Genomic DNA, 27,798 nt, shown 5'->3' on the forward strand with positions numbered 1-27,798 from the left:
ACAAGCTGAACACTCTACCAGTGTGGATTGGGAGAGGGGAGCACTTTGCAGGACAGAGTTGGGGACCTCTCATAGGATATGAACCCCAGTCGAGATCATGCTACTGTACTCCAGCCTGGGCAACAGAACGAGACTCCGCCTAAAAATAAATAAATAGGCCAAGCGTGGTGGCTCACGCCTGTAATCCCAGCACTTTGGGAGGCTGAGGTGGGAGGATCACATGAAGCCAGGAGTTTGAGACCAGCCTGGCCAACATGGAGAAACCCCGTCTCTACCAAAAATACAAAATTAGCTGGGCGTAGTAGCACATGCCTGTAATCCCAGCTACTTGGGAGGCTGAGGCAGGAGAATCGCTAGAACCTGGGAGGCGGAGGTTGCGGTGAGCCAAGATCGCACCATTGCACTCCAGCCTGGGCAACAAGAACAGAACTCTGTCTCAAAAAAAAAAAAAAAAAAACAACCCAAAACAAAAACAAAATTAGCTGGGCATGGTGGTGCATGCCTGTAATCCCAGCTACTCAGGAGGCTGAGGCAGGAGAATCGCTTGAACCTGGGAGGCTGAGGTTGTGGTGAGCCGAGATCGCACCATTGCACTCAAGCCTGGGCACTGAGAGCGAAATTCCATCTCAAAAAAATAATAAAAAAATAAATAAATACTAAACAAACAAATAAATAAATAAAACTGGAAGTCCAGGCCAGGCACAGTGGCTCATGCCTGTAATCTCAGCACTTTGGGAAGTCGAGGTGGTAGGATGGCTTGAGGCCAGGAGTTTGAGACCAGCCTGGGTAACACAGCAAAACCTTGTCTCTCCTAAACAAATGAAAGAGTCTCACCTTGCAGGTTTTAGTCTCCTTATGCATGTGTCACTTCTGGCAAACCAGAAGGACTCAGGTTACAGTGAAGTGAGTGAGTCACTCACCTGGAGCACAAAATCTAAAGGATACCAAAAAACTCAGCACCCAAGAAAAATAACATCTTAATGCAATATTTAAAAAGTAATCTAAGTTAATGCAAACAATTCATAATGAACAAAATAACAATAAGATATAGTATTGCTCTTTTGCCCATGCTGGAGTGCAGTGGCGTGATCTCAGCTCACTGCAACCTCTGCCTCCCAGGTTTAAGTGATTCTCCTGCCTCAGCCTCCCAAGTAGCTGGGATTACAGGTGTGCACCACCACACCAGGCTAATTTTTGTATTTTTAGTAGAGGCGGGGTTTCCCCATGTTGGCCAGGCTGGTCTCAAACTCCTGACCTCAAGTGATCCATCTGCCTCAGCCTCCCAAAGTGTTGGGATTATAGGCGTGAGCCACTGCGCCTGGCCATAAAATTTAAATAAATAAAGAACTGGTGCCAAGTGCATCACTACTCCCCTCCTCCTGCTCTGAGAACACATATTTTTGGGTGGGAGACGTGGGACCAGACATAAGGAAGAAAAAGCAGGAATGCTAACAGCCTTGGGCAGGTTAGCGGAGACAGGAAGGTCCAGCTTCTCCTCCCTTCCCTCCCAGTTCACCCTAGGGAACCTACTGGTTTTTCTTCACTTTAGACTGGTGGGCAGGGGTCTCTGCAGACAGCAGGGATAGCTGCTGCAATGGAGAAGGAGGAGCTTGTGAGAGGAAATGCAGGAGGTGGTATTCCCTCCAAGGGAAGTGTATGGCTACCAAGAGCAGGTCATGGGGGAAAGACCAGCACATGGGATAGGAAAGTGGTCCTTTTAGTAGGACAGAGGACTAACTCTGTTGGGAAAGGCTTCTAGAAGCCCATTTGCTGTAAAGGCATTGTTGGCAGCTGAGGTCAGAGGAAGGAGAAAGGTGTTCTGCAACCGAGGAAAGAGAAATAATTGGACCCGGGGTGGAGTATCTCGGTGGAGCTAGAGACAGAGAATGATGCTCCTACATTAACTTGATGTGACCCCTCCTGCTGTCCTCCCCTCCCCATCTTGAATTAAATTTGCATCCATCACAAATTGCTGGTCTGTAAGGAGACAGCAGAGGCCAGGGTCAGCATGGCCCCCAGCTCACTTCTGGATTTTACTAACATCATATCTGTTGGAAACGGATGCATCCCTCTTTCTGGGAAGGATAGCTCCTTTGTGACTGTTAGCCAGCAATTATGAGATCCCAGAGCAATTTTGCTGTTGATTAGATTGTCTATTTTTGTATTCACTTTGGATCTCCATAGATCTGGGAGAGCAGAAGGTCTCTCTCAAGGGTTTTAACAGTGACTTTGCCATTTGGCAGAGATTTATGGAGCTTGCCTGAGGTATCTCAGAAAGTTGAACTCTTGATTTTCTCTCTGAATCTGTTCCAGTCTCATTTTCTGCATCCCAGTAAATGGCACCACCAGCCACTCAGTTGCTCAAGCTAAATTCCTATCAGTCACTGTCAGTTTTTTCTTTTCTTTCCTTCCATCCATCAGCGAGTAAGGTGGACTTGATCTCTACCCATGGTGGCCTAGGATGACCACCCATCCAGATTTGCCAAGGACTTTCTCATTTTACCACTGAAGTTCCTGTGTCCCAGGAAACCCCTCAGACCCAGCAAACTGAGGTCGTTGGTCACCCTCATCTTTCACAGCCATGTGAGTCCAATTGGCACTATTCTATCCCTTCCTAGCCAGCATCCCTGCTTCCTCCTGGACCTGCAAACATTCATCACACAGCAGCAGAGTCAGCTGGTAACTGAATGAATCAGAGGATAGGATTCCTCTGTCTGCTTGAGACCCTTCAATGCACATGAACCCACGAGAGCCCCCTTACAGCCCTGTACGATCAGCTCTGGCTTTGCTTGGGCCTCTCTGCCACAGCGCTTCCTCATTTGCATTCTAAAGCCACATGCTTCAATGTGCCCAGGCCCTTCTTCCATGTCTGCCCTTGTTGTCCCTCCTCCCTGACATGCTGTCCCTGAATCTCCACAAGGGGCTTGCTTCTCGTCATTCAGGTCTCAGCACACAGGTCACTATCTCAGAAAGGACCACCCAGATCTGAATTAGCCTTCCGTTTCCTGACTTAGTGAAGGCTAAAGTTGATCAGTTTCTAATCATTGGCCTCTTTATCTCATAACTCTGTTTTAATCTCCTGATATATTTGTCACTGCTAAAACAACTTTGTGCTGGACACGGTGGTTCATGCCTGTAATCCCAGCACTTTGGGAGGCTGAAGCAGGTGGATCACTTGAGGTCAGGAGTTGGAGACCAGCCTGGCCAACGTGACGAAACCCCGTATCTACTAAAAATGCAAAAATTAACCAGGTGTGGTGGTGTGTGCCTGTAAGGAGAAAGAGATCCCTAAATCTTTGTGGAGGATGTGAGTCCTGAAAGAAGACGGATTTCCAGAGGCAAAGCGAAGGGCACTTCAAGGGCATTCCGCATATGTGGATAATAAATGGATAAATTCCCCATAAATGGATAAAGGCAGGAATGAGCAATGCGCACACAGGTCTGCCCATTGGTATGGCTTGTGGAGTCTATATGAAGTCATCAATGCCTGGGTGACGAAATCTGCCATAGAAGGAGCAGGGAGCCACAGAATTCTTTGCCACAACACACTTTTTTTTTTTTTTTTTTTTAGAGACGGGGTTGCACTCCGTTGCCCAGTCGCACTCCATTGCAATCATAGCTCACTGAAGCCTCAACTTCCTAGGCTCAAGTGATCATCCCAAATAGCTGAGACTACAGGCATGTGCCACCACACCTGGCTAATTTTTAGAAATGTTTTAGTAGAGCCAGGGTCTTGCTGTGTTGTCCAGGCACCAAATAGTATTTTGGGGAAAGTCATTCCGTTTGCAGAAGACAGCAGAGTGGCATGGAGAGCTATTGGTCCAGGGCTGCGCTGATACTAGTGTGAGGGGCAGACGAGAGAAGGCAGGACTGGGAGAAAGGAAACAAAATAGAGAACATTAAGGGGGAAGTAGGCCAGGTGCGGTTGCTCATGCTTGTAATCCCAGCCCTTGGGAGGCTGAGGCGGGTGAATCACTTGAGGTCAGGAGTTCAGTACCAGACTGGCCAACATGGTGAAATCTCATCTCTACTAAAAATACAAAACTTAGCTGAGTGTAGTGGTGTGTGCCTGTAATCCCAGCTACTCAGGAGGCTGAAGCACGAGAATAGCTTGAATCTGGGAGGCAGAGGTTGCAGTGAGCCGAGATTGCGCCACTGCACTCCAGCCTGGGCCACAGGGCAAGACTCTGTCTCAAAAAAAAAGAGAGAGAGAGAGAAGCATTGCTAGGGTCTCATGGCAGTTTAGATTCTTGTGGCAAAGAGGAAGGAAATCTCCAATCAATTACCAAATTCTGTTGATTTCCAATAGAATTGATCAATAGAATCAGGTAATTTCAGAAATCAATAGAACTAGGGAATTCAACAGGAAGAGAAACAGAATTAAGTAATTGGCCAGATATTTTTGGCAAAGGAGAGGGTGAAAGCTGACAAAATTTGGGTTGCTGGGTAGAGAGTGATCTCTGTGTGAAGTACTTGCTTGAGAGGGTCACACTAGTGAAACGATTTTACAGACTATTACGTGTAGGGTGGCTTCCCAGGTGGTGTTCTCAACAGCCACTGTCCTGTGGGGCTGGAGAGAGAAGGAGACAAGTTGCTTCTGCTACAGGAAAAAAGGCTCTTAACTTCCTTTAGGACAAGGACCTTTGTGAACACACACAAAAAGCTCCCCAGAAAGATTCATTTACCCACAAACTTAGAAAAACTTGCATTCATAGCCAGTCATGAGACTAGTTAAAACAAATAAATAAATAATTTTTACAATTTTATTTTTATTTTTTGAGACAGAGTTTCACTCTGTCACCCAGGCTGGAATGCAATGGTGCGATCTTGGCTCACTGCAACCTCCACCTCCCAGGCTCAAGTGATTTTTCCTGCCTCAGCCTCCCGAGTAGCTGGGATTACAGACATGCACCACCATGTCCGACCAATTTTTGCATTTTTAGTAAAGATGGGGTTTCGCCACGTTGGCCAGGCTGGTCTCAAACTCCTGGTTTCATGTTATCTGCCCGCCTAGGCCTCCCAAAGTGCTGGGATTATAGGTGTGAGCCACAGTGCTGGGCCAATTTTTTTTTTTTTTTTTTTTTGAGATGGAGTCGCCCAGGCTGGAGTGCAGTGGCGCAATCTCAGCTCACTGCAAGCTCTGCCTCCAGGGGTTCATGTCATTCTCCTGCTTCAGCCTCCCAAGTAGCTGGGACTACAGGCACTGGCCACCACGCCTGGCTAATTTTTTTTGTATTTTTAGTAGAGACGGGGTTTCACCGTGTTAGCCAGGATGGTCTCGATCTCCCGACCTCGTGATCCACCTGCCGTGGCCTCCCAAAGTGCCGAGATTACAGGCGTGAGCCACTGCACCCGGCCCAATTTTTTTTTTTTAAAGAAAAACTTGCATTCTAATTTAATCCATCTTTCTTTGTTTTTTGTTTTGTTTTGTTTTGTTTTGTTTTGTTTTGTTTTGTTGAGATGGAGTCTTACTCTGTTGCCCAGGCTGGAGTGCAGTGGTGCCATCTCAGCTCACTGCAACCTCTGCCTTCTGGGCTCCAGCGATTCTCCTGCCTCAGCCTCCCCAGCAGCTGGGACTACAGGCGGGCACCATCATGCGTGGCTAATTTTTGTATTTTTAGTAGAGACAGGGTTTCACCTCTTTGGCCAGGCTGGTCTCGAATTCCCGACCTCAAGTGATCCGCCCTCCTTAGCCTCCCAAAGTGCTGGGATCACAGGTGTGAGCCACCACGCCTGGCCAAACACATGTTTCAAATGGGTGTTTTTTGTTTGTTTTTTATTTTTTTGTGTGCCCTTGACAGTTGGGTTTTATGCATGGAAAAGATTTTCCAGAAATGGTTTTGGTTTTTGAAATAGCATTTTAAATTTGTTAAAGTTTTAACTTTTAAAAACTCTCTTGTTTTCTTCATCTTCTTAAATTCAGTTTATAAATATTTTTGTACTATTTCTAAAGTAACTAAAGTTTAAACAACCCATTTTAAAAGCACTTTAATTACTCTTTAAACTTCATTTATACTTTTAATATATTTAGTTTATTTTTACAAGTTACTTCAATTGTCTAATATAACAAACCTTTCTTTTTTTTTTTTTTTTTTTTGAGACGGAGTCTCGCTCTGTCGCCCAGGCTGGAGTGCAGTGGCGCGACCTCGGCTCACTGCAAGCTCCGACTCCCGGGTTCACGCCATTCTCCTGCCTCAGCCTCCCGAGTAGCTGGGACTACAGGTGCCTGCCACCGCGCCCGGCTAATTTTTTGTATTTTTAGTAGAGACGGGGTTTCACCGTGTTAGCCAGGATGGTCTCGATCTCCTGACCTCGTGATCCGCCCATCTCGGCCTCCCAAAGTGCTGCGATTACAGGCGTGAGCCACCACGCCCGGCCTAATATAACAAACCTTTCAATATATCTGAATAATTTTTTATAAATCTAATGAATTAAACCTAAAAATGATGGATCTGAAGTTCTCATCAGGGTTCTAACATGATTTACAAACTTAATGAGATTTCAACTTAATCAGAGTTCCAATGCAGAAAAAAAAAGATTTCAACTTAAATTCACAAGTCTAAATCAATTATTTTTATATTTATTTATTTAGAGATGGAGTTTCACTCGTTGCCCAGGCTGAAGTGCAATGGCGCAATCTCGGCTCACTGCAACCTCCACCTCCCAGGAATTTCAAGCGGATTCTCCTGCCTCAGCCTCCCGAGTAGCTGGGATTACAGGCATGCGCCACCGTGCCCTGCTAATCTTTTGTATTTTTAGTAGAGATGGGGTTTCTCTATGTTGGTCAGGCCGGTTTCGAACTCCCGACCTCAGGTGATCCGCCCGCCTAAGCCTCCCAAAGTGCTAGGATTACAGGCATGAGCCACGGTGCTTGGCCTCAATTACCTATTTTAAATTATAATCACTAGGTTAGGCCTGGCGTGGTGGATCCTCCCTGTAATCCCAGCACTTTGTGAGGCTGAGGCCGGCAGATCACTTGAGTTTAGGAGTTTTAGAGCAGCATGGGCAATCCATGGCAAAACCCCATCTCTACTAAAAATACAAAAGCTAGCTGGGCATGATGGCACATGCCTATAATCCCAGCTACTCCAGAGGCTGAGGCATGAGAATCCCTTGAAACTGGGAGGTAGAGGTTGCAGTGAGCCGAGATTGCACCACTGCCCTCCAGCCTGAGTGACAGAGCGAGACTCTGTCTCAAAAATAAATGAATAAATAAAAAATAAATAAAAATAAATACATAAATAAAATTAAAATTAAAAAATAAAAATAAAATTTAAAAAATCATTGGGTTAACCTACTATAAATGCCAATATGCTAAATTATCCTTAACATTTTAAGAAATTAAAATGACAGACATGTACAGATTTTTTTAAATTCATTACAAAAAATGGAATATTCTGGGTTTGATTTACCTTGTAGCTCTTCTAAATTCTAAATCTTCCCTGGGGTTAGTTTTTCTGGCAAGAGAATATCATTTAATCAAGGGACAAGATTATGCCACCCGAATTTGGAGCTTATTTTTGCAGTCCTTCTATCAAGGGCCCCAAAACTCTGAAAGGGATAGGCCCTCATCTCCTCCCAGAAGGCTGCATGGCCTGCATCGCCACCCAGACCACCCTCACAAGAGGACATTTTTCTGCTTTTAATCAGACTTGATGCTTAAAAATAGATTAGATTAGATTTTCTGGACTTTTTGCTTGTTTTCTGTTCTTAGGATTGTTAAAATATCTTTTCTATCAAACCCCAAATACCTTGAACTTGATGGAATTCTTTCATATGTCCTGTTGCTGTCCCACTTGATGGGACAGGAGTTGTGTGGCAGGATCTCCCTGGTCACGTGAATCTCAGGGCTGTGGGGGCAGCAGGGTGGTAAAAGGCCAGCCAACCCCGGGGAATGACCCGCGAGGCATATGTTACCAGTCGAATTTAGAGAAAGTAGAGAAGAGACCTTGTTCACAGGGGTGAGGGAGGTGCTGGGAGGGTGCCAAGTAGTCAATGGCAGAACAAACTGAACCAAGAACTGGGAGGGGACCCAGAACCATGCAGTGTCACAGAAGCCAAGGGTGGAAAGTGTTACCAGAAAGAAGCATTTATAAAAAATGTCAAGCCGGTCGTGGTGGCTCATGCCTGTAATCCTAGCACTTTGGGAGGCTGAGGTGGGCAGCTCATGAGGTCAGGAGTTCGAGACCAGCCTGACCAACATGGTGAAACCCTGTCTCTACTAAAAATACAAAAATTAGCCAAGTGTGATGGCGGGCGCCTATAATCCCAGCTACTCAGGAGGCTGAGGCAGGAGAATCGCTTGAACCCAGGAGTCAGAGGTTGCAGTGAGCTGAGATCGCGCCACTGTACTCCAGCATGGGCGACAGAGTGAGACTCCATCTCAAAAAAACAAAGTCAAAACTAGGTAAAGTTTGATGGCTGGGCATGGTGGCTCACGCCTGTCATCCCAGCACTTTGGGAGGCTGAGGCAGGCAGATCACTTGAGGTCAGGAGTTTGAGACCAGCCTGACCAACATGGTGAAACCCTGTCTCTACTAAAAATACAAAAATTAGCTGGGCGTGGTGGCGGGCACCTGTAATCCCAGCTACTTGGGAGGCTGAGGCAGGAGAATCACTTGAACCTGGGAGGCAGAAGTTGCAGTGAGCTGAGATCCTGCCAATGCACTCCAGCCTGGGTGATAGAGCAAGACTCAGTCTCAAAAAAGAAAAAACAAACAAACAAAGAAAACAACTATGTAAAGCTTGAGATGGATGAGGGCTTATGAAAGATCAGAAATCATTTGGATTACAACAGCTTGGTTCCTGAACTTGATCGTTAGCTGAAGCTTTTCTGATACCAGGCACAAAGGTCAGCATCATTTCAGAGAGTGTACCCTTTTCTTAAAAGGTGTTGGAATTTCTATGTCCCCAGTACTATGTTATAGTTAAAGTGGCAGCTGTGTTTTTTCATATAGGCTCCATATTGTTATACCAGGTATTTCAAATTTATGCCAAAGTCCCTGAATCTGCTATGCTGAGGACTAGAAGAAGAAATTGACCATTTGACTTTCCTTAAGGTCATTTCCCTGGGTCTCTTGGAGAGAGGAATTATTCTTTACACAATAAGCTTCCTAGGCAGGACTGGAAACAGCACCACGCAGTAGATGGGACATAGATTTAGGACAGAGATTGCAAAGTGGCGGCCTCTTTGCAGCTCAGGATTTCTTGACTATGGCACTAATGACTTTCTGGGCTGGATCATTCTTGGTGGTGGGGTCAGTCCTGTGCATTGTATTATAGAATCTTTAGCAGCATTGCTGGCTTCTACCAGTAGATGCCAGTTACACTCCTTGCCCCTAGTTATGACAACACAAATGTCTCAAAACTTTGCTAAATATCCTCTGTGGGCAAAACTGCCCCTAGCTGAGATCCTGTGTTGTGGCTATTTTAAGCAGAGAGGGGTTTAATTCCAGGAATGAGAAGGTGCTTTCAGATCCACACTAACATCATTGCAGGAGCCAGGCTGGGCTTCAGAAACACACAGAACTGGCCTTTCCCTGGCCCTGCCTCTCAGCCCCATTCAGTGGGTGCTCTCTATCATTCCCTTGCCCTGTAAGGGGTCCCCCTTGACTCATTCACATCCCCCGGTCTCCAAAGGCTTTGATTTTGCATCAGTGTCCAACAAACCTGTTTGCAAATCCTTGGTTCTGCTTCTTGCCGGCTGGGCACTCTTGGGCAAGTTATTTAATTTTCTTGAGCTTGGTTTCCCCATCTCTGAGCGTCTTTCTCAACTCACATTCCCTGTCTGCCTTGTGGCTGTCTGTGAATGTCTCAACTCCTCTTTCTTTTTCCCTTCGTCTTTTATTTTCCTTGACATCTTTTTTCCTTCTCTGTGTCTTTCCTTCAACAACTAAAGTACATTGATCAAATGTAAGGTTTGATGGTGTGCTCTTTAAAAAACATCGCCTCACAAAACAAAACCTCTATCAAAGAAAATTGGGAAAAATAAGGAACATTTAAAATACTCCCTTTAATCTTATCTCCCTAAAACAATCGTTCTGACAAATCTAGATCCATCTTGTCTTTGTTGCATTGCCTGTTTTTTCCCCTAATTTTTTTCTTACCACAGGCAGCAATAATAAAATAACATAGACTGGGTATTTTATAAAAAAACAGGCCGGGCGTGGTGGCTCACGCCTGTAATCTCAGCACTTTGGGAGGACGAGGCAGGTGAATCACCAGAGGTCAGGAGTTCGTGACCAGCCTGGCTAACATGGCGAAACTCCTTCTCAACTAAAAATACAAAAATTAGCCGAATATGGTGGCAGGCGCCTGTAATCCCAGCTACTCTGGAGGCTGAGGCAGGAGAATCGCTTCAACGCGGGAGGCAGAGGTTGTGGTGAGCCAAGATCGCACCACTGCACTCCAGTCTGGGCAACAAGAGTAAAATTCTGTCTCAAAAAAACAAAAACAAAACCAAAAACAAACAAAACAAAAAGCAAAACAAAAGTCCGGAGGTTTAAAGTTTGTTTCTAAAAATTCCAAGGCTGGGAAATTGGAGATTGAGGCATTGGCATATTTGGTGTCTGGTGAGGAGGCGCTTCCTGGTTCATAGAACAGCACCTGTTGGCTATGTCTTCACGTGGTGGAAGTGGCAAGGGTCTCTCTTGGGCCTCTTATTTTTTTATTTCATTTTATTTTATTTTTTAGATGGAGTCTTGCTCTGTTGCCTAAGCTGGAGTGGTGGCACGATCTCGGTTCACTGCAACTTCGATCTCCCAGGTTCAAGTGATTCTCCTGCCTCAGTCTCCTGAATAGCTGGGATCACAGATACCTGTCACCACACCCGGCTAATTTTTGTAGTAGAGATGGGGTTTTGCCATGTTGGCCAGGCTGGTCTCGAACTCCTGACCTCTTGGGCCTTTTTTATAGTACAGTAATCCCATTCATGAGGGCAAAGCCCTCATGACCTAATCACCTCCCAAAGACACTGGGTCCTAATACCATCACCTTGATGATTAGGTTTCAACATAAATATTGGGGGAGGGGAGTCATAAACATTCAGACCATAGCACCCGGTATTTCTGTTTTGAATTTATCATTTCTTTGTTATGTTGTATCATAAACATTTTGATGTTGCTACATTGTTTTCACAAATGTCATTTTTTTCTGAGACGGAGTCTCGCTCTTTCGCCCAGGCTGGAGTACAGTGGCACGATCTTGGCTCACTGCAAGCTCTGCCTCTCGGGTTCACACCATTCTCCTGCCTCAGCGTCCCGAGTAGCTGGGACTACAGGCGCCCACCACCACACCTGGCTAATTTTTAGTATTTTTAGTAGAGACGGGGTTTCACCTTGTTAGCCAGGATGGTCTGGATCTTGTGACCTCTGATCCACCCACCTGGGCCTCCCAAAGTACTGGGCTTACAGGCGTGAGCCACCATGCCCGGCTAATTTTTGGAATTTTTGGTAGAGACGGGGTTTCACCTTGTTAGGCAGGATAGTCTCAGTCTCCTGACCTCGTGATCCTCCTGCCTCGGCCTCCCAAAGTACTGGGATTACAGGCGTGAGCCACCATGCCCAGCTAATTTTTGGAATTTTTGGTAGAGACGGGGTTTCACCTTGTTAGGCAGGATAGTCTCAGTCTCCTGACCTCGTGATCCTCCTGCCTCGGCCTCCCAAAGTACTGGGATTACAGGCGTGAACCACCATGCCTGGCCCATAAACGCCATTTTTTAAAGTGACTGCAAATAGTCTTGCTTATCTAGTGAAAGTGTCATAACTTACTCGAGTCACTCTCCCATTCTGGACATGTAGTTTGTGTCTTTCTTATCTTTATTCTTTACTCTGTAATGAATATTTTCAAACATAAGGATAAAATATTTTTTCAATGTGGGTACCTGTAAATATAATTATTAAGTCAAAGGATAAAAAAGTCATATTTCTTAATAAATGTTGAGTTCATCTAAATTACAAAGCCAGAGGCTGGGCGCAGTGGCTCGAGCCTGTAATCCCAGCACTTCGGGAGGCTGAGGTGGGCAGATCACGAGGTTAGGAGTTCGAGACCAGCCTGACCAACATCATGAATCCACTGCTCTACTAAAAATACAAAAATTAGCTGGGCATGGTGACATGCACCTGTAATCCCAGCTACTCAGGAGGCTGAGACAGGAGAATCCCTTGAACCAGGGAGGCGAAGGTTTCAGTGAGCCAAGATCACGCCATTGCACTCCAGCCTGGGTGACAGAGTGAGACTCCATCTCAAAAAATAAATAAATAAATAAATAAATAAATAAATAAAAATTACAAAGCCAGACACTAAGGGTTCCATAAATAAAAGGAATAAGCAGAAAATACACCACAAAAGATATAGATCTACTAATTCAATCATGAAAAATGCCAATTTTTGAAGTACATATTAAAACCATGAATAGGGCACTTCTTCCTGCTAGTACAATTTGTTTGAAACATTAGTGTCTAACAGTGATGAGGGAGAAATGAAATAGATATTGGTGATTTACATGAACAGAACCTTTGAGGGAAAACTGGAAATACAAATGATCCGTCTATTGTTTATTATACTGTTCAGTGGGAATATTTTTTCCCACTGTGTTTGCCTAATTTTACATAGCTATATTGTCAAATCTATAGCTCTTTTGGGTTATCTCATTCATGGTTTTTCTGTGATCTGAGTTTTAAAGTCTTTCTCCTGGAATTAATTTTTTTCCATTGTTTTCCATCCCGAATCAACATCCCTGGAATTAATTTTGATATATGATATGATATATGTCTAAGTCAATTTTTTTTCTAATTGATAATTGGTTACTCTAGACAATTTATTAGTAATCCTTAACTTTAAAAATTGATTTGAAATGCCTTTTTAACCTAACAGCAGGAATCTATTTCTGGGTCATTTTATTCAATCATTCATCTTGCTGCTCCTTGGTTATTATCACATTGTTTTGTTCATTGTAGTTTATTACATTGTAGTTTATTATTTATTTATTAGATTGTAGTTTATTATTTATTATTTTGTATTTGTACAAATACAAATTTATACAAATATTAGTTTAGTATTTATTATTTTTTACATTGTAGTTTATTCGTGTGTTTTGGTATCTTACAGAGCTTGTTTCATCGCATTTCTTTAGTTTCTTCTGAATTTTCTTCTATATTCTTGTCCTCTCTATTCTTCTGTGTTAGTTTTACAGATGCTTTCTTTTTTGTTGTTTGCTTTATTTTTTCCTTTGGAAACAGGGTCTCACTATTTTGCCTAGGCTGAGCTCCAACTCTCCATCCTTCCATCTCAGCCTCCCGAGGAGCTAGGATCACAGGCATGCACCACCTTGCCCAGCTACTCAGATGAGTTTAGAATCTTCTTGCCAACATCCTATCTTCTCCCTTGGTGGGGGATGCCAGGGTGGGCTGGCCCAAGTGTTTTGGTCCCTAATGTCCTCATAGCACATACGTGTGTGTCAGACAGGCCTGCTCAGGCGGGTCACCAGAACAAGAGGTTTGACGTGAGTGTGTATAGAACCAAAGAACAAGCTCTAAAACAGGGGCTTCCAACCAGAGAGAAGGGATTAAACCGGCCTTAGGGTGGGACTGGGTTGATTAAATTAAGGAGATTATAGGCATGGGTGGGGCTAAATGGGACCTATTTAAGGCCTCTTATCTTCTCCGGTCTCCGACTAGTGGCTTCCAGTTCTGACTGAAGCGGTCTCCCGCTCTGAAGCGGTCTCCAGCTCTGAATCCAGCAGTTTCCAGCTCTGACTCCAGTGGTTTCCAGCTCTTCTGGACTGAATTCTTTCCAGGTAGGAAGACCAATGAGGGGTCTGAGGGATCTGGAACCTTCACCACAGTATAACTAATGTCTTCAAGTCCTGGGTGGGCAAAGGTGGTCTTTGGGGAGATGGTGAAGGGTGGGGTATCAGAGTGTCGTGTGGGGCTTGGAATGATGAAGGAAGTTGGGGTGACCAGTCAAGGAGGTCCCCATTTTCCAGCCTGGCAGGCTCTCCGTGTGTTGTTGGGAGTGGGGTAAGGGGTAGTCCCTGTGTCCGGTGAAATGAGAGTGGGCTCGTGTGTCAATGAGCTCCCCATGGGGCCTGTTGGAGAGCTTGGGTCTCATTTAGGAGATGATGTCCACAGATTCTTGCTTAGGCTTATGAGAGGTTGGTAGAGTTGTGAATCTGGTTTGAATCCTCAGTGGGCCAAAAACTTGGGCAAAATCTAAACTCCCAAGCCAGACTCCTCATCTGCAAAATGGCGATAAAATTACTGGATAATCTAGGGTTGTTGTGAGAATTTAACAACTGAGTGTTCGTTCGGGCTTTTGACGTTTATTGGAGACAGGGTCTCGCTCTGTTGCCCAGGCTGGGGTGCAGTGTTTGCTGCGCTCATAGCTCACTGCAGCGTTGGTCTCCTGCTCAAGCAATCTTCCCACCTCAGCCGCCCAAGTAGCTGGGGCCCCAGGTGGGCATCTCCCTGCCTAGCTTATTTTTGAAGTTTTTTTTTTTTTTTTTTTTTGAGATGGAGTCTCGCTCTGTCACCCAGGCTGGAGTGCAGTGGCGTGATCTCGGCTCACTGCAAGCTCCGCCTCCCGGGTTCACGCCGTTCTCCTGCCTCAGCCTCTCCGAGTAGCTGGGACTACAGGCGCCCGCCACCACGCCTGGCTAATTTTTTTGTATTTTTAGTAGAGACGGGGTTTCACCGTGGTCTCGATCTCCTGACCTCGTGATCCGCCCGCCTCGGCCTCCCAAAGTGCTGGGATTACAAGCGTGAGCCACCGCACCTGGCATTTTTGAAGTTTTTGTAGAGACAGAGTCTGGGTATGTTGCCCAGTCTGGTCTTAAGCTCCTGGACTCACGTAGTCTTCCCACCTCTGCTTCCCAAATTAGTGAGATTACAGGTTTAGAAATCAAAAGTTAAGAGATGAAAGTTTTGGCCGGGCGTGGTGGCTCATGCCAGTAAACCCAGCACTTTGGGAGGCCGAGGTGGGTAGATCATGAGGTCAGGAGTTCAAGACCAGCCTGACCAAGATGGTGAAACTCTGTCTCTACTAAAAATACAAAAAAAATTAGCTGGGTGTGGTGGTGCATGCTTGTAATCCCAGCTACTCAGGAGGCTGAGGCAGAGCATTGCTTGAACCCAGGAGATGGAGGTTGTAGTGAGCCGAGATCGTGCCACTGTACTCTAGGCTGGGCGACACAGCAAGACTCCATCTAAAAAAAAAAGATGACAGTTTTAGAGGTGAAAAGTGATAGGTTTTGACATCCTGGTTTCACCATCTGATGCAGGTAATCTGCAAAATGTGGATAATGAATCAATGGTGGTTGTTAAAGTTTTAACTTTTAAAAACTCTCTTGCATTCTTCATCTTAAATTCAGTTTATAAATATTTTTGTATTATTTATACATTTACTAAAGTTTAAACAATGCGTTTTAAAAATACTTTACATTTCAAACTTCATTTATACATATTTAGTTTATTTTTATAAATTATTGCAATTGTCTAATATAACAAAACTTCCAATCTACCCAAATAATTTTTATAAATCTAATGAGCACCAGGCAGAGGTAGTAAGCTGGCAAGCAAGCAGCTAGTGGGCCGCATTTAGCTTGACATGGATTTTGCTTGGCTCCTATAGTTGCTTTAAAAAAAAAAACCCACACTTAAATTCTGTATATTTGTTCATTTATTTTAAAATTATTTGTTTTATTTTGAGACCGGGTTATAAGACTGGTTGATTTTTGTATTTTTGGTAGAGATGGGGTCTCATCATGTTGGCCATGCTGGCTGCAAGTGAACTGCCCACCTCAGGCCTCCCAAAATGCTGGGGTTACGGGTGTGAGCCACCGTGCCTGGCCAAAATTCTACAATTTTACCCGAAAGGCTTAATTTCTAGCTTCTGAAATGTGAGAAAAGTGGCAACACTTGCCCCAGTTCCCAGCAGCAACAGCCAGGCGAAGCTGAGGAGTGGCTGCTCCTTTTAGGGGAAAATCACTGCGTCAGTTCTCCACTCTGAGATCTTTTTTGTCTCACCTGGCCTTTTTCTGTTTTCTTTTTTGAGACAGAGTCTCCTCCAACACCCAGGCTGGAGAGCAGTGGCAATCACTGCTCATTGCAGCCTTGACTTTCTGGGCTCAAACAGCCCCCTTGCCTTAGCCCCCTGAGCAGCTGCGAATACAAGTGTGTGCCATGCCCAGCTAATTTTTAAAAAAATTTTTTGTAGAGGCAGAGGTCTTCCTATGTTGCCCAGGCTGGTCTTAAACCCCTGAAGGGATCATCCCGTTCCAGCCTCCCAGAGTGCAGAGATTATAGACATGAGCCACTACACCAGGCCAATAGCAGGGGATTTTAAGGGAACATTTATAACTTTAAAAAACTAATCTGTCGGCTGGACGCAGTGGCTCATGCCTGTAATCCCAGCCCTTCCGGAGGCTGAGGTGGGTGGATCATGAGGTCAGGAGTTCGAAACCAGCCTGGCCATAGTGAAACCCTGTCTCTACTAAAAATACAAAAATTAGCTGGGTGTGGTGGCAGGCGCCTGTAATCCCAGTACTCCGGAGGCTGAGGCAAGAGAATTGCTAGAACCCTGGAGGCAGAGGTTGCAGTGAGCCGAGATTGCGCCACTGTACTCCAGTTTAGGTGACAGAGCGAGACTCCATCTCAAAAAAACAAAAAAACAAAAAAACTAATCTCTGCCAGGCGCGGTGGTTCATACCTGTAATCCCAGCACTTTGGGAGGCGGAGGCGGGCTGAGGCAGGAGAATCGCTTGATCCTGGGAGGTAGAGGTTGCAGTGAGCTGAGATCATGCCATTGCACTCCAGCCTGGGCAACAGAGTGAGACTCTGCCTCAAAAAAAAAAAAAAAAAAAAAAAAAAAAGAGCAACAGAAAAAACCTGATTTCATGGGGGCAAGATTCAAATGTCAACTGAAGTTTGAGATTCGGAGGCCCTGATTCATTAAACCAATAGTTACGTATTGGACTTACCATGAGTTGAATACATGCATATAGTGTGGTGGGAAGGGTCTGTGAGCCCTGAGAGGTCAGAGTTGGAGAGTCTGGCAGTGCTTCTAGTCATAACAGACACGTAATAGGACATAAGGAATGGTAGGAATAGTATTTACCTACTAGGTTCCAGGCCTATGATAATGCTTTATATTCACTGACTTACCAAATAACTTATAAACTATACAAACTTTATTATCAGGAACAGTTAGTTATATTTAATAACTCAGGCAAAATATTCACATACTCTTACTAGTACTAATAATCATTATCATGATTGATCTTTTAGGCTGTCTTTGACATACAGAAACGGACAGTGTCGTACGTTTCCAGCACTTACCTCCCCTCCGCCTTAATCTTACTTCCCTATGTTTCTCTTTGCCTCTTCTTTCTCACTTAGTTTTGAATCAATTCTACTTTGTCGATCTGTAAGCTGTCGTAGATCCTTTTAGGAGCAGCATACAAATAGAAAAATACAGTCCCCCATATCCCACAACCAAATATAACCACAATGGACATTTTTGTGTATTGCTTTCCGGTATTTTTCTCTGCATATTTATGTACATATTGAAGCAAGGTTGAAGACAGCCTGTAATTATGTCAGCCCTGTGTTCTGTTCCGTTAGCATTTCTCCATTTAAACCTGACTCTTTGAAGTCTAGTGCTGTCTCATGACTATGTAACACATTATTTGACTTTTCTGGAATTCTGGCTGTATCTAAGGGGATAGGTTTCCTGTCACCGAGCCTGATTGAACAATTCTGAGATTATCAACACTGCCATAGGGCCCTGAAAAAGCGTCTAATGAATGCAAAAGTTCAAAGCGGTTTTGTTCAGGTGTTATTTTTAGAGACACTTTCTCAGGCTTTTATGCTGCAATCCACTTTGTGCCCCTCTCTTGCAGCAGCTGCGGCCAGGGAAAAAGCACTAAGTGGGCTTGCTCACTGGTCCTCAGGGGTGGGTACCCTGGGCAGGCCAGCCCAGAAGTCAGCTGCCTCCTCTCCAGGCCCTGCCTGGACAGCTGAGAGTCAAGCAGACAGTTATTCGCCATCCCTACCTCTTTTCTGTCTTCAGTAACTGGCAGCTTCATCCTGCCAGAGTTTGGAATGAGCTAGGACTTTCCCATCAGTCTGAACTCCTGGGTTTTCCCAGGCCTGGTGACTCAGGGTAAGGCACCAGGCCGAGGATGAGAAAGGAGAACCTGGACTCCTGGGTGCCTTTGTCTCACCACACAATCACCTCCCAGGAAGGCTGTCATCCACTCACTCCTGTGGAATCTCTCTGCCACTTCATTGTAAAGAAAGTCAGCCCCAGTGAAGGGTAAAAAGAAGTGCCAGAGGGCTGTGGGGACAAGCCATATACTGGTAAAAAGGGCACTGGGGCAGGGTCCGAACAGCTGAGGGTATGTCTAGCACCAGGAATTGAAAATTAGTAGTTCACAGAGCTGCTTTGTTTGGCCTACTCCATATTCTTTTAATGGTACATTTCACATAGAGACCTGTATATCTGGCTTCCCCAGAAAAGTCAAGATCTGACAGCATCTGACTATATTTTTTTTATGCAATATCTGAAGCTGGGTAGCAGCCGGCCCTGGATGGGGTGTTTCCTCTCCAGATTAACACAAAGCCCACCAACTTGTTAAATCTCACCTCATAGGACAGTAGACACAAAAATATACTGAAATGAGTTGAAAAAATGTTAATACTTTTTTTTTTTTGAGACAGAGTCTCGCTCTGTCGCCCAGGCTGGAGTGCAGTGGCGCGATCTCGGCTCACTGCAACCTCCGCCTCCCAGGTTCATGCCATTCTCCTGCCTCAGCCTCCCGAGTAGCTGAGACTACAGGTGCCCGCCACCATGCCTGGCTAATTTTTTTGTAATTTTAGTAGAGACGGGGTTTCACCGCGTTAGCCAGGATGATCTCGATCTCCTGACCTCGTGATCCGCCCGTCTCAGCCTCCCAAAGTGCTGGGATTACAGGCTTGAGCCACCGCGCCCGGCCCGGTGATACTTTTTTGATGAAAGTATTTTTTTTTTTTAATTTAACTTTTTTGAGACAGATTCTTGTTCTGTCATCCAGGCTGGATTGCAGTTAGCTCTCACTGCAACGTCCGCCTCCCGGGTTCAAGTGATTCTCATGACTCAGCCTCCTGAGCAGCTGGGATTTTTTTATATTTTTAGCAGAGACAGGGTTTCACCATGTTGGTAGACGGGTCTCCAACTCCTGGCTTCAAGTGATCTGCCCGCCTCGGCCTCCCAAAATGTTGGGATTACAGGCATGAGCCACCGCACCCAGCCTCAATGAAAGTATTTTAGATGTTTGTATTTATACATAAGGCTCTATGTTTGAAGTACTAAATGGGGAGAGTATTTTGTGTCTCAGATGGAATAACGATAGGAAAATGTTCTTCAGCAAATTGTATTCCCCTAAAGGGAGAGATTATAGAGTGAAGAACACAGACACGCCATCTACCTTTCCTCCACACTTTGTAAAAAAAATTATATAAATTACAATCCCAAACTAGAATCATATACCATCCCTGATCTACTACCAAGATCTATACACATTAAGAGAACAATGTTCTGGATTGAACCTGTTTTGCCTTTTAAATTGGAACACAAAAGGGATACCTTTTCCTTTTTCCAAGTTTTTGAAATTTTGGTCTCCCTCCTACATTCACTCCTTGTTGAAAGTAATGGAAAGGCAATTAGGTCTGTGTCCCACATGAAAGCCCACGGTCAGGAGGGGAGTCTCATTGAGGTGACTGTCCTGTTAAGACCTGCTCCTGTGAACCCCCAAGCACAGGGCAGAGCAGGACATGAACTAAGAGCCAGGCTTTGCCAAATCCGGGTCGAGTTCACCAAGAGTAGTGTGTGCAGCACCCTTCCTCCTCTACATCCTGGCAGTAGAGCCCTTTCTCATTGTAAACCCAAGTGGTGTCTGCAGTCCGCCTTGCCCAGGGCTGGAGGCAGAGCTGAGCTTGGTGAACAGGTGCCAGGGGATTCCTGTCATCAGTGGACTACGCTTTAGAAGCTGCTTGTTGCAATGATCATTGTCTGAGAGCTGGATTTGAAGGCCAACACCCACTAGCAAAACCATCATCCCCTCTAATAACAGCAACCCAAGCAGATTTGATTTCTCCAGTGAAGGTTCTAGATGAGTCTAATCAAGGCTTCCCACCCATCTTCTCCCAACACCAGAGTTTCCCTGTGAAAACGATCATGGTTAACTCGCACTGAATACTACTTATGTGCCAAGTACCATTCCACATTCTTTACATATTTTAGCTCACTTTACTCCAACAGGGACCATTATTCCCGGTTTGCACATAAGCAAATGGAGCCAGGGAAAGCAAGGGGCAGAACAGGGAACTGATTTCCCGGAGTTTGGGCCCAGAGTCAGTGTGCTTAGCCACCGCCAACACCAGCCCCAGAGAGCTCCAGGCTCCTGGAAGTCGTGCTCCCGACTCCTTCCCCTTGCACAGTGGAGAGAACTCGGTGTTGGAATGAAACCAGCTAATTCCAGTAGGGTGCTTCCGCTGTTGTGAGGAGCTGGGCAACTAGTAAGCTCGCTGAGCCTCACTGTGCTCCACTATAAAACCAGGAGAGTGCTCAGCAGAGGAGAGGGTCTGGGTTTCAGAATAAGAAGCAGGTTTTCTTCCTGCTCAGCAAATCCTGGGTAATTGTATCACATCCCCTAACCCCTTAAACCTCAGCTAGAGAGGGAGCCACTCTTAGCCCCAGGGAAGGCTTTCGTGTGCACAGTGGAGACAACGCCTGCCCAGCAGTGCCCGGCACAGAACTGGGGAGCTGTTGTGATAAGCATGGGGTTGGACTTTCTGTGGGACAGATCCTATCTCACAGCAGTTTGGAGAACTGTTGTATACACACGCAGGTGACACGAGGCAGAGCAGGATGTGAAACGAGCGCTCTGGTTTGCCAAACCCGCAGCAGGCTTAGGACGGGGTGGTGAGAACAGCCCCCTTCCTTTTCCTCAGCTTGACGGTCCCACCCTTTCCCATTGCAGACCTAGAGCCCAGACTCCCAGGGCAGAAAGCGCCCCACAGACTGATAAAGCTGAACAATCCAGGCTTTGTTTCCAAGGGCTTTATCCCTGACTTTCTAACTGGCTTTTATCTGTGTCTTCACGTCTCTGACCTCTTGAGCCTCACAGGAGCTAGACTAGAATGTTCAAGTTCTTGAGGAGAAGGCAGGGGTGGGGGAGCCCCCACTTGCTGGAATCTCGTGCGGACCGAGTCGGGGCGGGAGAGGGCGCGCACCAGCCAGGCTAGGGCGCGCGGGGCGCCGAGGGGCGCGACCGTTTGGGGCCGTTCGGGCCAGTTCGCTCGGCGGGGCCCGTCGGAGCTTTTCTCCCTGCAGCCTGGCTGGCCGCGCGTCTTCTCCGCGCAGCGGGCGAAGTTGCGATGGGTTCATTAAGGCGGCAGGTAGGCAGTGCCCCGGCGGCGGCGGCAGGCGGTCCTGGAATGTGCGAGGGGCGTGATGACAGCGGCCGCCGGCCTCTTTGCGCAACACCTTCGCCATATATACTCCGGGCGCTGCGCTCCACCTGGCCGCCGCCTGCAGCCCAGCACCTGCGGAGGGAGCGCTGGTGAGTACCGCCGCCGGGGCAGGGGCGCTTCCTCGCTCTTTCAAGGACTTTGTTTGATTCACTTAATTCTTGTAAATTCCTCTCGGTGCTGACTTCAAGGAACTTGGCTGGCTTTGGGCTGCAGAAGTGAAAAACACAAAGCTCTCCACAATGTTCAAGTTGTTTTCTTCTTAATGTTACGGTTATTGCTTTTATTACAGCTTTTGCTGCTACACTCTTACTATTGACAGTGTTATTAATCAGCCACACTTGTGGATTCTAAAATGATCACTGTTTTGAGAGTCGTGGTTTGGAAGAGGAAAGGCCCAGGGGATAGAAGTCTCCACCTAGGAATCAGGATAGCTAGGCTCTTTGTGGTTGGGTCACCAACTAGCCATGTGACTTAACGCTAGTCCCTGTGAGCCCCTGGGCTGCCGTCTTCCATTCTTTATAAGCAGGGGAATGCGACTTCTCAGGACCATGAAAATTCTAGGTTTGTGGTGGCTGCCTGGTGATGTGACACTGCCCCCTACCCAAGTGTGACTTCCACGTGCTACAGTGCTTGTTTGCAGTTATTTAAGGTGCCTAGGAGGCAGTCTTAGTTTGTTTCTATTAGGGCCCGTGGCCATCAGCGAAGGGTCCATCCTTCAGCCGTCTTGGGGAGCAAAGCCCGCAATTTCTGTTTTCCAAGCCAGAAATGGGTGAGCAGGCTGGGGAGATAACTTACAAGGAGATGTGCACAGGAGTGGTTGGGTTCGGGCACTGCTCATCCTCAGGCCAGAAAGTGGGGGCTGCATGGCATGGAGTTAGTTCAGGTTCCCTGGAACGGTGCCTGCCACCGGTGGCTCGCACTGCGCTGAAGAGAGTTGGAATCTCGTTTTCTTTGAGGAGGTCCCTTTCTCAAACATGTTGATTTCATGGAAGCAGCTTGTGGATTTCATCACTCGAGTCCCCTCTTCCTGTTTAGGTGCCCCAGGAGGTTTCTGTGTTAGCCCTGATCGCTCTGGGCCTTGTCGTTCTTTCCTTTTTCCTTCTTTCCTTGTGTGCTGGCAGCTCTTTAACTTGTCCTGGGTTGGGTATTCTTGGAAAACTGTGTCTGTAGGAGTGGCCGATGTTTCAGATTGTTAAAGAAAAACAAAAATAAAAAAGACTGCCTCTTTTGCCCCATGCCAGCTGATCATGATCTTCTTCTCTGCTTTTGTAATTTGGGGAATGGGTGATAAGAAGGGCGTGCTTTGTAAAAGGTTTGGATGCTAAACAAATTGCCCCATCCAAAACTTTCCCCAAACTCCTCAACTGTCTCACTGAAGCAAGTCCCTTGTGGTATGAGGATGGGCTTCTGATTGTTGCTGTTAGACATAAAGGGGACCTAAAAATAGCCCAAATTCAATGCAATGAGGAAAACAGCCTCACAGAATCAGAGTGCTTTGGAATAAACTGGGCTTTAAGAACCATTTTCAGGCATCTTCCACCCCTCCATCCTCACCCACAGCCCCACTTCCATTCTGGGGACAGCAGGGAGCAATCAGGACATCCCAGGGGATTTATTCATCTCAGTGAATTTTAAAAATGCAAAGGTACAAAAAGAGGGCTATAAAAAGATTGTGGTATGTTTAAGATGTTTATGTTTACAAATTTAACTGCTTTAAACCCCCCAATACAATGCAGCATAACTGATATAGTTACAAGTTATTTACAGGATTTATTTTAAGATATCATAAATACAAATTGATAGTGCATGGTGAGGGTGTGGTTTGGTGATATGGAACAAGTTTAAATTTTATTAGTGTGCCACATCAAAAAATGTACTCAAGTTACCTATCAATGTGAGGCCCAGGCCAATTGCTTCCTTGACTCCTCTCATCACTACCACCACTGTGTCCTTGAAGAGATTATTATTAGCAGTAATGTAGGGACAGGGTCTCACTATGTTGTCCAAGCTGGTCTCAAACTCACAGGTTCAAGGGACTCTCCCACTTTGGCCTCCCAAAGTACTGGAATTATAGGTGTGAGCCACCACCCTGAGCCTATAGGGGTGATTATTTTTCCTTGTGATGGCTGTAAGGGAAGCAGAGGAAAAGGAGACGTCACCCTCTTGGGAATTTTCGAAGCACGGAGTCATTATTTCAAAGTACAAAGAAAGTTTTCCTGGGCATCCTGAGACATTGGCCTGCATGAGGTTGAAATTATCTCTGCAGTGTTGTGGTGCCTATGTGATTTGAAGCAATTAACTTCTCTGTGGCTCAGTTTTTCCCTCTATAGAATGAGGATACTGTTCATTTTAAAGGAGATTCTAAGTTTATATAGATACATGAAATGCTGTGAGTAAATTTGTGCACCAGTTTGCAAGTGCCAGGCACGAAGTCCTTAATAAACACCGCTTGGCTACCATGTGCCCAGCACTGTCCTATGTGCTGGGGATACAATGGCCATACTCTAGTCCCTGTGCTTGTGAAGGCTACCATTCTGGGGGGAGACTGTGTGTCCATGTCCTGGTTCCTCGCAGGACCACTGCCCTGGGCTTCCTCCTCTCCCCATTTCTTCAGATGGCCTTGACTGCTGCTCTGGGCACAAGGGTTCCCGGAACAGGTCTTGGTTGGAGAAGCCCAAACAATGCGAATGTAGGGGTTGGGTGACTGCCAGGTACCCTACATTCCCCTGCTTCCCAAGTCTGAGCCGAGTCAAGAAAGTTCCTCTCCTGGGTCTTTCTGGCAGTGGGTGCCCATGTGGTGCAGGAAGTGGAGCCAAGAGGGTGAGGCGCACAGGCAACTCGGTTACAGAGGCCAGTGTGGCAGCGGGGGAGCCCCTCCCTGGGCTTTAGTAAAAAGCTTCCAAATGATGACTTCTCTCTTCCTCTGCTGCTTCTGGCAGGTGGCAAGAATGTGCTGGAGTGAGGCCTTGGGAAGGCTGGGAGAGAACAAGGCAGTGGTTGCGCCAGGGCTATGGGGGTAGGAGAAAGGCTTAGAGGGGCTCAGAGCTCCAGGGTACATTCTCTGCCTGCACCATTTAATACTCACCCCCACCCCCACCCGCCCATCCCACCCCCACCACCCTCCCCTCCTGCTCAGCCGTTGCAACATTCTTGGGCGGGCATTTCCAGCATCCGAATGATCACGTGGGAGTGACCTGCAGATATGCCAATCTAGCCCGCTATCCAAAAACACTCAGAGCCCTCAATGTGCCTAGACCTAAGGCCCCTGGGTGCCCTGGTGCTTTGAGGGCTGGAGAATTCCTCCTCCCTTTGCCCCTGGCTATGAGATCTGTGGAAAAGCTTCTGGCTTTGGAGCCAGCAGTCTTGGGTTCATATCCTGACACCAGCTCCAGGTAGTTGGAGACAGGCTTCTTTGTTTCTCTGTGCCTCAGTTTCTTCATCTGTACACTGAGAGGAAAAACTCCTTCCTTGGTAGATTTAATGAGGTCACAAACTGTATAGGACACTCCTCTGCCACAAAACAAACATTAGCATCTTTCTCTCACAGGCTTTGGGTTCGTTTATTCAAATATTAACTGAGATCCACTACCATGCTGAGCATTGGAGATTTTTTGGTCTAGGGTACACACAGATTATGGTCTAGGGTACACACAGTGGAGGTGAGGCCATTTCCTGTTCATGACACAGTGCATTTCCACATAATAAACACTCTTTTTTATTGTTCGTGACACAGTGCATTTCCACATTGTGTCATGAACAATAAACAAGAGAGTTCCTAGTGTTTACTCTGCCAGGCACCATGCTCTAGCCTCACCTACACTTATTAACCAATTAGTCCTCATAACAGCTCAGTAAGCGAGATGGTATTGTCCCCATTTTTGCAATGATGAAGCTGAAGCTCAGAGTGGCTCAGGGTTGCATATAGTGAGGGGCAGGCCTCTGCAGAGCCAGCCCTCCCCCACTGTGATTCTCTCTCTCCAGGTATCACTGAGCCATCTTACCTTTGTGGGCTTAGAGGTTGAGTTGCATCTTTTAAAAGAATTTTCTTCTAAAATTAAAAAAATCACCCACAGTCTCACTACTCCCTTTAACCCAAGAGAACATTTCTGGATCTTGTCTGCCTTGTTGAGATGATGCTGTGAATGGGAAAAAGAAGTGCTTTAGATTCGAAGTTTATCTAAAGCATTTTCCTATGGTTTTACTGATTCAGTATAACCTCTTCAATGGCATGCTCTTACAATGCATGGGCATACCATAGTTAGAAGGAGTAATTTCTCTTTTAATTTTTTAACACTGTAAATGATAGAGCAGCAAATATCTTTTTGGTCTACATCACATTCATTCTATCATAAATATGCCCGGCAGAGCTGAAGACTTTAAAGATGAAGTGATGGACAAGACAAAGTCCCCTTTTTGGTAGGGTTTGCAGTCTGGTAAGCAGGAAATATGTTGAAGAAGAAAGGAGTCAGGTGGACTCAGGCTCTAAGAAGCCCTCTTGGAAGAGGTGATCAGAGTAAGTTAGGTATTTCTGAATTTCTGAGAGGAAATATTCTTAGCTTCCTGATTCCTAGAAGTGAAATGACTGGGTCACAGACGTGTGATGAACATAAGGCACTGGACAGTTTGCTAACTTTTCCAGAGCTTCTAGCAGTGTTCAACTCATAACATCTTCTCCAGCATAGCATAATGAACTTAAATTGTTTTTGCTACTTTGATAGTTGTCACTGTTTTAGTTTGAATACATTGGATTGCTTCTTTTTTTTTTTTTTTTTGAGACGGAGTTTCACTCCTTTTGCCCAGGCTGGGGTGCAATGATGTGATCTCGGCTCACTGCAACCTCTACCTCCCAGATTCAAGTGATTCTCCTGTCTCAGCCTCCTGAGTAGCTGGGATTACAGGTGCGTGCCACCATGCCTGGCTAATTTTGTATTTTTAGTAGAGACAGGGTTTCACCATGTTGTCCAAGCTGGTCTCTAACTCCTGACCTCAGATGATCCACCCGCCTTGGCCTCCCAAAGTGTTGGGATTACAGGCGTGAACCACTGCGCCCGGCCTGGATTGCTTCTTTTTTAATAGGCATTTCAGCCATTTGTTCCTTTTCTGTGAATTGCCTTTTTCCAGTCCTTTGGACTGCTTTGTCTAATGGACAAGGACTAATTGTCTAATGTCAAAGAACAAGGACTGCAAGGACTGGAATGTGAGGTGTGCCGAATACCATGCAACTGAGAAAAGCTTTGTGAAGAAAATAGATTGTAAGAAGGTCTTTTTTGAAGGCTGAAAAGAATGTGGTTCTAACAAAGGATGATTAATCTAGACAGCATGACATAGTAATAATTGCTGCTATTTATTGGATGCCTCCTCAATGCCAGTCACTTTCTAGACTTTTAATTTCACTGTTAGTCTCATAACCCTGCAAGAACTATTCCATTTTATAGATGGAGAAACTGACACTTTATGCTCAGAGGCATAAAGGGACTTGTCTAAATACACACCCATTAATAGGTGGCACCTCTAGATTTTAAAACCAGGCCCATCACGCCTTTCACAGAAGGCCTGGGTGGTAGGTAAAACACGTAGAAGGTATATGAACACCTGCATATATATATATATATATATATAGAGAGAGAGAGAGAGAGAGAGAGAGAGACAGAGTTTTGTTCTATATCCCCCAGGCTGGAGTACAATGGCGTGATCTCAGTTCACTACAACCTCCACCTCCCCGGTTCAAGCAATTCTCATGTCTCAGCCTCCTAAGTAGCTGGGATTACAGGCACCCACTACCACCCCCTGCTAATTTTTGTATTTTTAGTAGAGACAGGGTTTCAACACGTTGCCCAGGCTGGTCTTGAACTTCTGACCTCAGGTGACCCACCCACCTTGGCCTCCTAAGGTGTTGGGGTTACCGGCCTGAGCCACCTCACCTGGCCCCTGCATACATATTCACATACACACTAAGTTGTATAAATCTGTTAAGTTCCACTGGATAAGGTTTTGCATAGATTTGCAGTGCACTTGTCTTGATATAAGAAGTAGATGGGGTTCCATTGAAGGGTTGTGAGGATTTGGCATGCTATGAGACAACAAAGATGAATGGGCTTGCACCCTGCCTTTTTTATTTATTTATTTTTTTTGAGACAGATTTTCACTCTTGTCACCCAGGCTGGAGTGCAATGGCACAATCTCAGCTCACTGCAACCTCTGCCTCCTGGGTTCAAGCGATTCTCCTGTCTCAGCCTCCTGAGTAGCTGAGACTATAGGCATGTGCCACCATGCTGGCTAATTTTTGTAT

At 45.8% G+C, this 27,798-nt stretch overlaps 1 protein-coding gene across 4 annotated transcripts in view; it reads left to right on the top strand.

Moving 5' to 3' along the window:
* The first annotated feature begins 12,853 nt into the window (after positions 1-12,853).
* The window catches only part of SLC34A2 (solute carrier family 34 member 2), a 31,686-nt gene continuing 16,741 nt past the window's right edge, over positions 12,854-27,798 (top strand). For 2 of the 4 annotated variants that reach the window (XM_055245895.2, XM_055245896.2), the window contains exon 1: positions 21,109-21,598. The gene's annotated coding sequence lies outside the window, so the exon portion shown is untranslated. Of the gene's footprint in view, positions 13,796-21,108; positions 21,599-27,798 lie in introns of those variants that run through there. The other 2 variants (XM_063619751.1, XM_063619750.1) reach the window with 2 other exon arrangements.

This window comes from Symphalangus syndactylus, chromosome 16 (assembly GCF_028878055.3).
Source record: "Symphalangus syndactylus isolate Jambi chromosome 16, NHGRI_mSymSyn1-v2.1_pri, whole genome shotgun sequence".
In the NCBI taxonomy this organism is placed as follows: domain Eukaryota; kingdom Metazoa; phylum Chordata; class Mammalia; order Primates; family Hylobatidae; genus Symphalangus; species Symphalangus syndactylus.